Source organism: Megalopta genalis, chromosome 14, assembly GCF_051020955.1.
Source record: "Megalopta genalis isolate 19385.01 chromosome 14, iyMegGena1_principal, whole genome shotgun sequence".
NCBI lineage: Eukaryota > Metazoa > Arthropoda > Insecta > Hymenoptera > Halictidae > Megalopta > Megalopta genalis.
In genome coordinates, this window is record NC_135026.1 from 9954013 (window position 1) to 9969877 (window position 15865).

The 15865-nt window shown below is 35.9% G+C and overlaps 1 protein-coding gene across 1 annotated transcript in view; it reads right to left on the reverse strand.

Moving 5' to 3' along the window:
* LOC117225758 (uncharacterized) overlaps nt 1-15865 on the reverse strand; it is a 109427-nt gene that overhangs the window by 89837 nt on the left and 3725 nt on the right. The window lies entirely within an intron of this gene.

Below are 15865 nucleotides of genomic sequence, written 5' to 3' on the forward strand. Positions count from 1 at the left end.
ATAATCGACACCGTAAATTTCACGTTCCTGTATAATTTTATATAAATTCAAATTCAAATTTTATTATACATTTATTAAATACAATTTATTTATATTTAACTTATAACCCAATTTAGATCTGAGTTAGGTTTTACAGTTTCTCCGGGAAAATTTCGGAAACTAATGCTAGTTGACATTTTTCGCAAAGGAAAAAGTCCAATACGTCAGATTATGCAACATAATAATTATCCTTTTATTATTATTATTCCTTTTTTAGAATTTAGAACCGAGGGTTGGCAACTAAGTAATTGCCGATTTCAGTTATAGATGTCTCTCACTCCCATTTTTATGATATCCTTAAATGTTATATTATAAAATTATTATTATTATTATTATTATTATGTTATTTTTTATTATCCGTGAATGTTAGCAACTGGACAAATTGAATGCAGCGGTCAAGGAAAAGCGACCAAAATAAAAACACAATAATATAATACAAATATCTGCAATACTATTTTACAAATTATGACAACAACTATTGGTTTTGCAAATATATTGGATTGGCAACTAAATAATTGCCGATTTCAGTTATAGAAGTCTCTCACACCCATTTTTATGATATCCGTAAATGTTATATTATAAAATTATTATTATTATTATTATTATGTTATTTTTTATTATCCATGAATGTTAGCAACTGGACAAATTGAATGCAGCGGTCAAGGAAAAGCGACCAGAATCGGTCAATCGTAAAGGTGTCATTTTCCAGCAGGACAATGCTAGGCCGCACACGTCTTTGTCCACTCGGCAAAAATTCATGGATATTGGTTGGGAATTGATGTTACACCCACCATATAGCCCTGATCTCGCGCCATCGGATCACCACTTATTTCGATCCCTGGACAACTCCCTTCGTGGTAAAACTTTTAACGATGATGACGCTGTAAAATCTCACTTAACTCAGTTTTTGGCCGAAAAGAATCAGACTTTCTACGAGCGTGGAATTTTCAAGTTGTCAGAGAGATGGCAAAAGGTCGTCGAACAAAATGGAAAATACATTACAGATTAAACTTCGTTCCAAGTAAAAAAAAATTTTGTATTTCATCGAACAAATCGGCAATTACTTAGTTGCCAACCCAATACTAATTAGACTTGCATGTATCGACTTTTGGCCGGCTACGATCGCGATCGACGCCACCGTAACAAGATCTATCCGCGCGATCCTCGCGACCTAGAGGAACAGAAAAATCGTTATTTACGCAATAGGCAACAGAGCGAGCGTCGTCGATGCGATGATAGCGCATGCGGCCGTGAGATGCGACGACACGCCCTTGAAATTTCGCGTTTTCGCTTGGTTTGCGGCGCGAGCAACGCCTGTGACATGCGACGAGGTGCGTCAGAGCACAGCCGTGAGTACGCTCGCGCGTCAATTACCCCTTTCGTCGATCTAAACGCGTGTCAGCTCCGTTTAATTGAACGACGCCCACTCGGCCATCGGCGGACGCGCAATTTGCGTCCTGCCGCGCCGATTTTCTAGCCAATTTCGCGGACAAACAAACCTGTTTGTAGTATTTTACACGGTCGTTCGTTTTATTGAGGCTTTTTGAGCGCTAAATTGGCGGCGTTCGACGCTCGAACGGCGGATCTTGTCAACAAAAATGCAACTGAGTATGCTTATATATATATATATGTATAAATTAAATTACGAAAATACTTCCTTTTATCTCATTACGAATTTATATTTAAATTTTAGTAATATAATTCCGATATAAATCTGTATTATAGTTGATTTATAACGAAGCTAAAAAATAAAACAAATATTTAATTAATTCAAAGCTGTAGCTACATATTATTTTCATTTTATTAAAATTGTTAACAAAAGGAATTTCTATTAAACTCCGGTTCAATAAAATGGCTAAGAGAAGGAATTTCCATGGAACTGTGGTTTATTAAAACTGTTAAGAAAAGGAATTTCCAATGAACTCCAATTCATTAAAATTGTTAAGTACAGGAATTTCCAATGAACTCCAATTCATTAAAATTGTTAAGTACAGGAATTTCCAATGAACTCCAATTCATTAAAATTGTTAAGTACAGGAATTTCCATTGAACTGCTATTTCTTGCAAAGGACGTAGAACGGTGAAGCCGAAGCCTCGCGTTCGCCTGTTGCCAATCAGCGCAGTCCTCCAAAAGAGCAACTGAAAACACCGGACGAATTTGTCTAATGCTTGTTTCCGATAGAAAACGACGTCCACGTTCTGCGCCGAGAGATAGCAGCTCGTACAAATTATGAGAGGAATCAATTAAACTCGCGGGGCAGGAACGTGAGGAGCCGGCGATGAAGATTATATTCCTAAAAATAGTATTCCAACACAATCTGAAGTGTTCGCCGCGGCGGGAACAGGTTTAAGGTGATGCGAAGAGCAAGAAGAAAGTGAGCCCCGTAGGAATACTCGCTTGAAAAGTGTACGATTCGGGCCCCGAGACCGAAGACTCGCGACCACGACGAGAGGCCTGAAGATTATAAGACTTTCTTTTCTGTGCGGCGAATACGAGATTATCGCGGAATTTCGACAAAGGTCGCTCTCTGTGCTCGAGAAATCCGTATCAATGGTGATCAGCGGTGGTCCGAGAGACGATAATTCGTGGTCAAAATTCAATTTTTTTCAACTTTCATGTTCGAACAGAATTTTTTGTTTTCCGGACAATTCGTTGGAACTTCGAAATTCAGAATATTAACAACCATTTATAAAATGCAAATTCTTGATATACTTTTGTGTATGTAAGCATGTTATGTAGGAAGAATGTTAGGTTTTTAAGAATTTAAACTTTAACAAGGCTTATAAACGAGTGTTTGGAAATGTTTAATGTGGGACTTGTTTTATATGGAAGCTTAGATCGTTAAACAGAGACGCATAAATTTTAAGTGCATTTCCTTGCAACTTTTAATTATATACGGATTTTTCGAAGTAGACATTCAACGGTATTTTCTCCATACTATAACCTGAAATTATGAAACAACGCGAAAATAATTTAAGTCACGGAAAACGAATTGCCAGACAACTGCGCGCTGCACCGAACACATGTTGCAGACATATACTGGTCACTTCTGGTCAGTGATTGTCAACCCTACGTTCGAGTTGGTTCCGTTTCGGGTACGGTGGGCTTGAAACCCGTTTATCGTATCTGAAATTATTTTAGCGTTATTAAACAATTTAATTAGTTTAATTTAGCGTTATTAAACAAATGATCGCAATTATTTATAACAAAGATATTGTTTCTGAAATTTGGTATACTTGAATTTGTAGAAAATTGAATATTGATGAACTTTTGTTAGTAACTTTGTTACCAGATCATCGGAGATGTGTGAAAAATCGTTGAAAGTTTCAGTTCATTGGACTCATCACAAAACGCATTAATACTGCTATTAATCGCGAAACGTAACAAGAAACTGTTCCGAAAATCACGTGATTAAAAGATTTTGGTGACCGTTTACTTCAACTCCTCCTAGTAAACAGTTACCAAAATCTTTTAATCACATGATTTTCGGAACAGTTTCTTTTTACGAGAGAACATTCACACAAAACTGTTCTGTTTTTTTTTATTACGCTGTGAAACATCTATTGGGATTACTAGCAGCATGCACATTGCATTGCAATGATTTCTGCGTATATTATATATATACAGGGTGTCCCACAATTATTTTAACAGCCGAAAATGAGGGGTAGCTGAGGTCATTTGAAGTAACTTTTTCCTTTGCGAAAATGCAATCCGCGGCTTTGTTTACGAGTTATTAACGAAAAACACTGGCCAATGAGAGGTGACGGTGCGAGAGAGAGGGTCCGCGAGAGAGTCCGCAGCACGAGGCTTTGACAGAAGGTCGGAACGGACTCGAGCCGCGTTCGAAGTATTGAACAAGTCACGAAGCGAGAACTTTCCGGATTTTTTTAACTACATAACAGTGATATTTTTAAGAAAAACGCTGTTCACCTTTACTTTAGAACGTCTGAAGAATATTCACTAATTTTTCGGACTCGAAATAATATGTAGTTTAACCGTGACAGTCGTTTTAATTTTCTGGTGTGCATGAACCTTGTGTGTACCATATGAAATTTTTATGCAAGGTGTACAGTGAAGATTAACAAAGTTCGTAAATGATATTTTAATTTAAATAATTCCGTGTACGAACAGAATTCAACGAATGATTCGCAAAGCTGATTTAATAATAAATAATCGCGTTAAGGTACGTAAAGGATTTGTTTTTTAGAGAAATATGAAAAATATTATCGATAAGAAACTCACCCATTTAGTTGAGGATGCATTTGCTGACTCGTACGTACTGACCTCGTACAACGAACAGCTGATCCCAGGTCGATGACCGCAACATTCGAGGGATACTGTCGGTGGAACCTCTGGTATGGTTATTTGCGAAGTTCACTTACACTGCACTGTCACCAAACACTGATCAGTTATTTAATCACTGATAATCCGAATCACTTGTGGATATTTAAGAAAGATCACTGAGACTCGTTCGCGGATAATCGTTTATTCGACGCGTTCGTTCGGAAGTCGACGTTTCACTGCCGAAAAATTCAGGCCTTGACTGTGGGTCCTTGTTGTTCTTCGTTCGGCCGTCCGAGGAAATGACACTCGATACCATTTTCTTCGCACGGCCATTAATTACGTTCTAAGAGCGCAGGGTGACAGCGGGTCGGACACAGTTTACGTCTCGGCATATCTTGTTTATTTCATTTGGCGGTACCCTGCGCTTCGAAGAAAATAGTATCGGGTGTTATTTCCTCGGACGGCCGAAAGACGAACGACAAGGGCCCACGGTCGAGGCCTCGATTTTTTGGCAGTGAAACGTCGACTTCCGAACGAACGCGTCGAATAAACGATTATCCGCGAACGAGTCCCAGTGATCTTTCTTAAATATCCACAAGTGATTCGGATTATCAGTGATTAATTAAGTGATCAGTGTTTAGTGACAGTGCAGTGAAAGATCAGCTGTACGTTGTACAAGGTCAGTGCCCTTCGACATCATGAATTTCAGCCAGCAAATGCATCCTCAACTAAATGGGTGAGTTTCTTACTGATAATATTTTTCATATCTCTCTAATAAACAAATCCTTTACGTCCCTTATTTATTATTAAATCAGCTTTGCAAATCATTCGTTAATCTTCACTATACACCTTGCATAAAAATTTCATATGGTACACACAAGGTGTCATGCACACCAGAAAATTAAAACGACTGTCATGGTTAAACTACATATTATTTCGAGTCCGAAAAATTAGTGAATATTCTTCAGACGTTCTAAAGTAAAGGTGAACAGCGTTTTTCTTCAAAATATCACTGTCACGTAGTAAAAAAAAAATCCGGAAAGTTCTCGCTTCGTGATTTGTTCAATACTTCGAACGTGGCTCGAGTCCGTCCCGACCATCTGTCAAAGCCTCGTGCTGCGTACTCTCTCGCGTACTCTCTCTCTCGCACCGTCACCTCTCATTGGCCAGTGTTTTTCGTTAATAACTCGTAAACAAAGCCGCGGATTGCATTTTCGCAAAGGAAAAAGTTACTTCAAATGACCTCAGCTACCCCTCATTTTCGGCTGTTAAAATAATTGTGGGACACCCTGTATAGATGTTATATATATATATATATATATATATATATATATATATATATATATATATATATAACATCTATTTTTCATTGCAATGTGCATGCTGCTATAAAATCATATATATATATTATATTCTGTATATGCGTATACAGGTTAGTATACTGGCCTCTGCGTTGCAATTTGCAAGCGATATCTATCAGAACCAGTGATTAGTCAACTTTCAGCAGTGGCCATTAACGTTCAGTGCATCTGACTTTTCTATTTAACAACAAAAGAATGTTGCTTCGTGAATTTATTCACAAATAATCAGATCTAACTTAAACTTGTAACTAAACTGCGGATTTCATGCATTTATGAGAAAAATGGATCAGTGAAATGTCGAACAGTGAACATATCAGAAGAATTGAACAACATTGTTACATTATTTTCAACTTTTTAGAATTATTAGAAGAAGAAATAACGTTTAAGATTAAGAGGTTAGGTTGTTATAACGTTTAAGGTAAATGTAGGTTAAGTTTAAGTTAGGTTATACATATCAAAATTTAAATTAGATCTATGTTTGGTTTAGGTCACAGTTCTGAGTTAATATAAATTATAATAAATTAATTATTATAGAACTCTGTGTTAATAAAATCTCCTACGTTTCAAAAAATAACAAAATATAGCATACATCTTATCGCGAATTATAGCAAAATAAAAATTGTCTCCACTAACTAGAAGATGCAGCAGCATAACAGACATTTATTTCGCTTCTTAAATTAAAATTATTCGCTTCTCTTTAAATTCTTTAAATTTGTTCACTGTTTTAAATTTGATCTACTCATTTCTGTCACAAATGCATCAAATCCGCAGTCTTATAAGCAAGTTATTCAAAATGACGTTCATATGACAACATATTTGAAAGCCAACAAAATCGGCGTGGAATCACGAATGTAAACAATTACCGAGATCTCCATTTTTTTGTTACAAACAACGATCGCAATTAACCAGAAAATTGTTTTCGTTATCGATAAACAGTTTATTATTGTCGATGAAAATTTGATTCCGGTTATTTATAATAATCTTGATAAAACAATTTATAACTCGTAAAATCGTTGTCAGTAACGGAAACTTTGTACCGATCGCCATGTTGAAATTAATGCGGAACTTTTTCCACCTGCTCCTTGCTACGGATGCGGAACATTTTTATTTGGCCCGAACACTTCAGAACCGGCACAGAATAGATGATTTATTTTACTAATTTTTATTACAGTTTATGTAGAACAATTTTATATAACTCATTACTCTTTAGAATTAATAGAGTTAATTAATTTAGTTGACTTAAAATATTTTTATTTGGCTCATATGCTCTAAAATTAATAAATAATAATTTTATTTGACTCACGTTTCTTGCATATTGATGCAATTTTATTCGATTCACACCTCTTGCAATGCAGAACATTTTTATTTGATTGATACTATTTAAAATTAATGAATAACAATTTTATTTGACTCACGCTTCTTGCATATTGATGTAATTTTATTTGATTCACACTCCTTGCAATACAGAACATTTTTATTTGTTTGATACTATTTAAAATTAATAAGTAACAATTTTATTTGACTCACCCTTCTTGCATATTGATGCAATTTTATTTGATTCACACCTCTTGCAATGCACAACATTTTTATTTGATTGATACTCTTTAAAATTAATAAATAACAATTTTATTTGACTCACGCTTCTTGCATATTGATGCAATTTTATTCGATTCACACCTCTTGCAATGCAGAACATTTTTATTTGATTGATACTCTTTAAAATTAATAAATAACAATTTTATTTGACTCACGCTTCTTGCATATTGATGCAATTTTATTTGATTCACACCTCTTGCAATACAGAACACTTTTATTTGATTGATACTCTTTAAAATTAATGAATAACAATTTTATTTGACTCACGCTTCTTGCATATTGATGCAATTTTATTTGATTCACACCCCTTGCAATAAGAACATTTTTATTTGATTGATATTCTTTAAAATTGATGAATAACAATTTTATTCGAGTCATGTCCGTTGCAATTAATGCAGACCATCTTTATTTGATTCGCACTCTTTAAAATAATAATAAATATTATTCTTTATTTATTATATTATATTTATTCATATTATATTTTTTATTTATTTATAAAATTGAATAACAATTTTATTTGACTCACGCCCATAGCAATCCGTAAAGAACCATTGTATTTGAATCACGATACTTGCAATGAACATCGAATATTTCCCTCTAACTTGTACTCTTCGGAATTAAAATCGAGCTTTATTATTTATTTCACTCGAGTCCCGTGCAATTAATATCGAATATTTTCATTCGACTCTATACATAATACCTCGGTAATCTTATTGACATAATCTCTCTTGATATCTCTCTAAATATTCAAAGCGATTCGCCAGCAACGAAAAGGACGGCACCATAAATCCCGGAAATTCGGCGAGAGATCACAGCCGCGCATATCGATCGTCGCCGAGGCGCGATCCTCGGATAGAAAAATAATCATGTTTACTCACTCACCGACGGAACGGAGGAGGCACAGAGGTGTTCACAGAGCGAAAGATGGCCCCCGGGGCCGCGAGGGACGAAGACAACGGGCAGTTTCGGGGGAACAACGTGGAAGCTGAGGTTCCGGAGAGCACGGCCACGGCGAAAAATGTTGAAAGCACGAGCGTAAACATCGAACTGAAGCTGCCAGGCAAGCTGCACGGAGCAACACGCCAACCTAGGCCCGACCTTAATAGGCTGCTTTCACACCGAACGGCGAGTCGAGCCGAGCCGCGCGCACGGCCGAACTCGTTCGGGGTGCACGAATTTCGAGGGACCAGCCCGAAAACCGTCGAGATCGTAACGCTGCGCACCGGTCCGTCGATTCCTCGGCGATTTTACGAGACGTCTGCCGATGATTTCTGCAGCTTCCCTCGCGGCTCGTTAAACCGCAAGAACGAACGCTGTTGCCGACACCGGGCCGGATTGTTTTTATTTATCCCCCGTGCGCTACCAGCGACACAGTAAACTGGGGTAAAAGTGTCTATTACCGCGGTGACAAGCTTTCGTCGCGTCGCTTTCCCCACTGCGAATTCTTGGATTGCCCATTGTAAAGAACAATGCAATTTGAAATTTGAGGCAAAACGAGCGAACTCTGAGAACGTCACTCAAGATAAGAAAAATACTGAAAATCGAATAAACGAAATTTTGTACGAATCACTGCGACTGAGAAATAGTCATGTACCAATTATCGTGCACGTTACTGCGAATTTAGATTTTATGTACACTGCTCGAAGAGATTGTAAGTGTAGACTTTTCGATAGAAATTAGCCAAGTTGAACTGACGATAACTCCGCGAAAAATCATCATAAGATTTTTTTTTTAATTAAGACTTTTCTTTTAAATTAAAGCTTGAAACCTCTATTTTAAGATGTTTTTGGATTTTAAGTTTGATGCACCCTTATACTATTGTACATACAAAGCCATGTTTGTAATATTGAAAATCGTCAAGTTTAACGAAATACACGGACTTCGCAAAATTTTCTTCGGAGAAGTTTGTTCTTTTCCCTTTAATTTAAGAAGAAAGAAACGTGGCTGCGATGTTTTTTTCGCAAAGTTACAGCATTTCAAAGTAACCCTTGCATTTAATTTACTTTATAGGTTACGTTCAACAAATCGCATCACCGCAGTATCACGTACATTCAATAATCAGTAATAAGCTCATGGTGAATGTAATGCTGACGGCTTGATTTTTTTACAATAAAACAGGTATTCAAATAATAGAACAATCCTTTCTTCTAATCAGTTTAGAGCAATGAGTTGAATGTACAATTATACAGGGTGTCCCAAAAATGTCTCGCAATCCGAAAGTGGCGGGTTCTTCAGGTCATTTGAAGCAACTTTTTCTTTTACAAAAATTTTCTCCGAGGCACCGTTGACGAGTTATTAACGAAAAACAGTGATCAATGAGAGGCGAGCTCGGCTGGCGCGAGGCGACCGAGCCAATGAGCGGAACTGGGCTTCGCGCGCTGGTTGGCTGGGCCGCCTCGCGTTAGCTGTACTCGATTCTTATTGGTCACAGTTTTTCGTTGATAACTCGTTAACGGTGCCTCGGAGAAAATTTTTGTAAAGGAAGAAGCTGCTTCAAATGATCTGAGGAACCCGCCATGTCCGGATTGCAAGTATTGACAAGATATTGATATATCGTCAAGTTTCGATAAGAAATCAATATACTGTTAAGTATCGATAAGCATTCTCAGGTATCAATAAGATCTCGATATATCATTATTATTATTTATTATTGCTACTGTTATTGTTGTTATTATTATTTATTATTGCTATTATTATTATTGTTATTTATTATTATTTATTAATATTATTATTATTACAAGTTCCTGGTCAATGAATGATTTACAATTTTGTTCTCCTAATCTCGTTTTAAGATTTGTCCTTATTATATGATAACTTATACGATAACATAATGATCGTTTCATTCAGTTACATAATATTACCAGAAGTATTAGTAATATCAATAAAATTCTTTCGTAGACCTATAAAATGTTTTTAAACCTTGGTCATTGTGCCTAATTAAGCTTAATGAACAATACGGGCCTGGGCTAAGTAGGGTGAACGTTTCTAAGATTCCCATGTCCCTCTTAATTGTATCGTCACCCGTAATATCTCGCGTAGAAGGTAGTAGGATTTGTGAACGATCAGCTAAATTAGTGACTAAACGGGACTGCAAAGAAACACTGGGATAGATCCCCCAAATTTTGTGTCATCGGATTAAAAATGTGTACAAAGAACAAAGTTTAACAGATAATTTGATTATTTATATTTTTTTATGTCTGCCTTTCTGTCAACATATAAGATTTAGAGAGAGATATTACATTTTTTATGTATCAAAATTCACGAGTTTAAGTAGTATGTCTTGTCAAAATTATTAATGTGATTTACGTCGTGCAAAAACGTGTATTATACAGGATGTCCCATTTAAGTTGAAATTGCAACTAATCTCGTGGGGACACATGATGTAAAAAAGGAACAAACGAAATGACACGTGTCTTTTCTTATTTCGAGTAGGAACTCAAATGGCACTACTATTTCAAGGTCACCTTGCTTTTTCGACGATAAACCTACATTTTTTCTTTCGGAATCGTATTCTACGTAAAAAAATGCAATACTTTTGTCTGAAACATTTTGTTGTAAGTTAAAGTTCTTAGACGAAATATAATACTTTCCAGAAGAAAGGAACGTTGTCATTTTGATAGAAAAACAATGTTATCCTTGACACAAACGTGAAATATCAGCCGAGTATCTTCAAAAATATTGAACTTACAAAAAAATGTTTCAAACAAAAGTATTGCATTTTTTTTACATAGAATATGATTCCGAAAGAAAAAATATAGGTTTATGATAAAAGAAACAAGGTGACCTTGAGATAACCTTGAAAACGCCCACGCATTGAAACACTCGAAATACTAAAGTACGTGTGTCACTTTTTTTTTAAATCACGCGTCTACGAGATTTTTTACAATCTCAACTTAAATGGGACACCCTGTGTAGCGAGAGGACTTCAATTAGTACTAACAACGATTGAAAAAAAAACGCTGACCATAAATATTTTTACATTTTTTAAATAAATCCGAAAGTAGGATCAAATGTTAGAACATGTCCAGACTTCAATGCCCTCTTGTATTAGACCGCGCAATCAAACCTAACCTTACTCTCGTTCAGAACAATATCATGAGAAAAGAAAAACAAATCGGAAACATTATTAAAAGAAGCACAGTGTTATGAGTTATTAAAAGAAGCACAGAAAGGCTCCGAAAGGACACACAATGAGCGTCAAAAACATCTTACTTTATGTGATTAAAAACATTATTAAATTATTGATTTTCCTCACGCAAAAAAATACTTTTAAAAACAGAAATCTCTGAAAAATTGAAATATACTATTAGTGCAGTGAATATAAATTAGAGTATTTTATGACTGCTTCAGCAAAGAAAAGCACAGTAATTGGAACTATGCTACACTATGCTTTCAGTATTGTGAGCCGATATATCATCATTATTGTAGATAAGATATCGATATACGTGTCGATATGATAAGATATCGTTAAGTATCATAATTGTCGGTAAGATATATCGTCCTACATAAATATTGTCATTATCGATAAAATATCGACATTATAAATAAAATATCGTAAGTATTGTTAAGTATCGATAAGATATCGCTATACAGTTAAGTATCGATTGAATATCGATATACCCTTAAGAGACGATAAGATATCGATATACTGTTTAGTATCAATTGAATATCGATATGCCCTTAAGAGACGATAAGATATCGATATCCTGTTAAGTATCAATTGAATATCGATATGCCCTTAAGAGACGATAAGATATCGATATACTGTTAAGTATCGATATCTAAGTAATAAGTATCAATAGCGTATCGATATATTGTTAATTATCAATTAGGTATCGTCAGAGTATCGGTAATCGACGGTCGAATCTGGTCACAGGTGTAAAATCGCAGATTCGGTGGATGGCCATTGACCATCAGGACTATGTCGAAGGAGTCCGCCAACGCCAGTCGATTCACGAGACGATTAAAATTTCGCTCGTCGGTTGGTAATCGGCGGAACGACGATTAAATATTTATCAAGTGGTCTTTCGCGGCTGTAGTCGGCGGTAGTCGGTAGTTACCCGGTACCCGAAATAGCAGGTTCCTCGTCAATATTTTAACGTAGCAGGTCAATGGCCCCGCGCGCCTCTGATGCAAGCGTGTATTCGCAGCTAATTTCCCTGAAGATCTTTACGTACTTCCGCACATGCTCGCATTGTACACAGCTATTTGCAGTCCGCTCGGGATGGACGGAGCTCTCGCAGCCTGCCGTAAACATGGCGGCCCGTACTCGACAATCGTCCCAATTGTCTACGCAACGTCATTGGCTAATTTTATGCGCGCGGTTACACATCGTTTTACCGTCTCTCGGAAGACTTAATGGCCTCAGAAGATGAAATACTGTTCGCCAGCACGGTCCTCGGAGGCAACAGACTTTCTTAGACGAGAAACGATCTGCAGCACGACGACGTTGGAAAGCCTGCTGATAATTATAGTACGATTGTGATTAATTAGGGTACGATTTTTTTTCCGATCTCTGAACTTCTTAGACGAGAAACGTTGATGTATAGGAAAGCTTGTCGATGATCGTAATGTGATTGTGATTCGTTGAATTTTTCTTTTCCAACAGGGTAAGTGTGCCAATTACTGTGCCCATTGAATTGCCGTCCGAGGTTTAAAAATGATTAATAACTTCGTTGCGCACTTCTTAATACATTCGAATGATATGTTGATGTTGTTTATATAAGTACGAAAAATTGTTTAAAATTTCACTGCTTCACCGAGCGCTCTGGTATTGCGGGCACATATACATATTTCTTAAAATTCGCGTGATTTTCAAAGTTGCAGGTAGCACTTGAAATTTACGTGCCGATCTTCGAAATTGTTTAAACTTTCATACGAAATAAGTACAATGTTCAACACATCTAAACATTTTCTTAAAATCCGTCTTAAAGTTTAGATTGTTATGAACTCAGTAACCGACACACTGTAATGAAATTTTCGTCTTTTTGAGGGCACAGTTAACTCGTTCAAATTCTCACATAAAAATAATAGATTTCTATTTTTATTTCTAATATAGCAATAATAGATTTCTATTTTTTGTTATAATATTTGTAATATAGAAATAATAGATCTCTATTGTTATTTCCAATACAAAAATAATAGATTTCTATTTTTATTTCCAATAAAAAAATAATAGATTTCTATTTTTTGTTATAATATTTGTAATATAGAAATAATAGATCTCTATTGTTATTTCCAATACAAAAATAATAGATTTCTATTTTTATTTCTAATACAAAAATAATAGATTTCTATTTTTATTTCTAATATAGCAATAACAGATCTATATTGTTATTTCCAATACAAAATAATAAATTTCTATTTTTATTTTTAATATAGCAATAATAGATCTCTATTGTTATTTCCAATAAAAAAATAATAGATTTCTATTTTTATTTCTAATATAGCAATAATAGATCTCTATTGTTATTTCCAATACAAAAATAATAGATTTCTATTTTTATTTCTAATATAGCAATAACAGATTTCTATTTTTTATTATTTCTAATACAGAAATATACGAATATGATATTTTGTTAAGTCTTCGTTTAGATATTGCTAAAAATATAACGAAAGTTAAAATGTTTACACAAGAAACAACTAGCATAAAAGTTAATAGTTTCTCGAAAGGAATCGAAAAGATCCGCCCTCGGCGCAATGTTGCAAAGAAAATTGAAATCCCAGTAAATCGAAAAATGCAAAGAAGGGATAAATAGAGAGTCTAACAGAAGATTGAATGTTCCTAGAAGCGGACAGGACGATAATCGAGAACGTAATACTTGATCGCCAGTCAACGGGAGGAAATGAGGGAGAATCCTTCAGGCCGAGGGTGAAGGCTCGGTGTGAATGCAACTTAAATCGAATTCCGCACAAAGGAAGGCATTCGATGGAAAAGAACCTGCAACGGGCCCGAGGCCCGCATCTCTTCCAGGTCCGAACCTAATTCATCTTAGGGCCCTGCGGTCGACACAATCACGTCGGATTTCACGGCAAATAACGGGCTACCGAGAATCTCGGGAACGGAAGCGGCCGAGTACTATAGTTCACCGCTGCCATCGACGAACGTTTCACGACGGAGATTTTCCTTTTCGCTTTGGATGCTGTCAGCCTGCTGCGGCAGTATCGATAATATGGTGCGTTAATTAAATAAATAAATATTAATGTGTTACGGATGATGGGGTATATAGTGGCGCACGGTTAAATTTATGCGGATTGGAGAGCCACCGTGTGCAAACATAAACGTGTACGGGTCATCTTTTCCTTCCGAGAAGCGACTCGAGCGAGCATAGCTCGACAAAATAAGGGAACAAACGTAACGAGCAGAAGCGAGATAAACGTAGTATGTCGAGCAAAGAGAGAGAGTCCACATTCGACATTTAAAGGAAACGTGATCAGCAACAAATAAACGTGCAATAAAGAAAATTGTAGCATCAATGGACAGCTGAGATTTTTCTGATTAAAATGAGTCCAAACACAATGGAAATCGGACCACGTTTATCGAAGAGCTATATACTGGGCGAACAAAATAACTTGAACGCTTTGATTATTTTATCTATTATTGATATTTTGAAAGAATGTCAGAGCAAAATACTTTTTGGTGACTAATTATGGGTCATTGGATAGATCTTGACCACATTATAGTAAAAACATATATGTACTAATATTTAAAAAAAAACATATCGCGTAAGGTATGACCTTGAGAAAAATTTCTGTTTAGCATAACATTCGCTCATTTGAACTAAAAAATCAAATTATTTATTAATTCAATAATTATTTTATTAATTCAAAATCAAGTTATTTTGTTCACCCGGTATATAGTTCTTCGATAAACGTGGTCCGATTTCCATCGTGTTTGGACTCATTTTAATCGGAAGAATTCCAGCTATTCGCTAGTGCAGCAATTATAAATTTAAGACGGATGTTACTGAAAATTAAATATTTTCTTGCCTGTTTACAAGCATTCTCTATCCCTGTATTCTATGATTTTTATTAAGTTTTCGTTTAAGTATGACTAAAAATGTAAAAGTTAAATTTGTTACTTCAGACAAATATTACAATAAAAATGTCTATGTACAAGTAATAAACATATTACTGTCACCTTTACAAAATAATACGAAATAGTTACTTTTATTGTTCCGTAAACCCAGCGTTAATTGCCTACATGAAATAGTACATAAAACGCTGTTGACATCATCGAAGTGGACATAGATATCAAAACGAAACACCCTTTTGCTACAAGCGGAATTAAATACGGCGACGTCGCGTAAATAACGAAGAAGAGTGACAGCGTGCCCGAAGAGATACGGCTCGTCCTCTTCGATCGTAAGGTCAACCGAGAGAAACAGGCGAACACTTTCGATAAATGATTATCGCGAAAGGTCCTCGTAAAAGTGCATCGTAACGCGCCGCGATTTAATCCGACGCGATCGTTCAACGGCCCGCAGAAGTAAAAGCAGTCGTCCAGCATCAAGGACGACGTCGGCCGAGCGATTTTTAATCATACTTCGCCGCGGAGACCACGACAAAGTAAATCGTCGCGGAC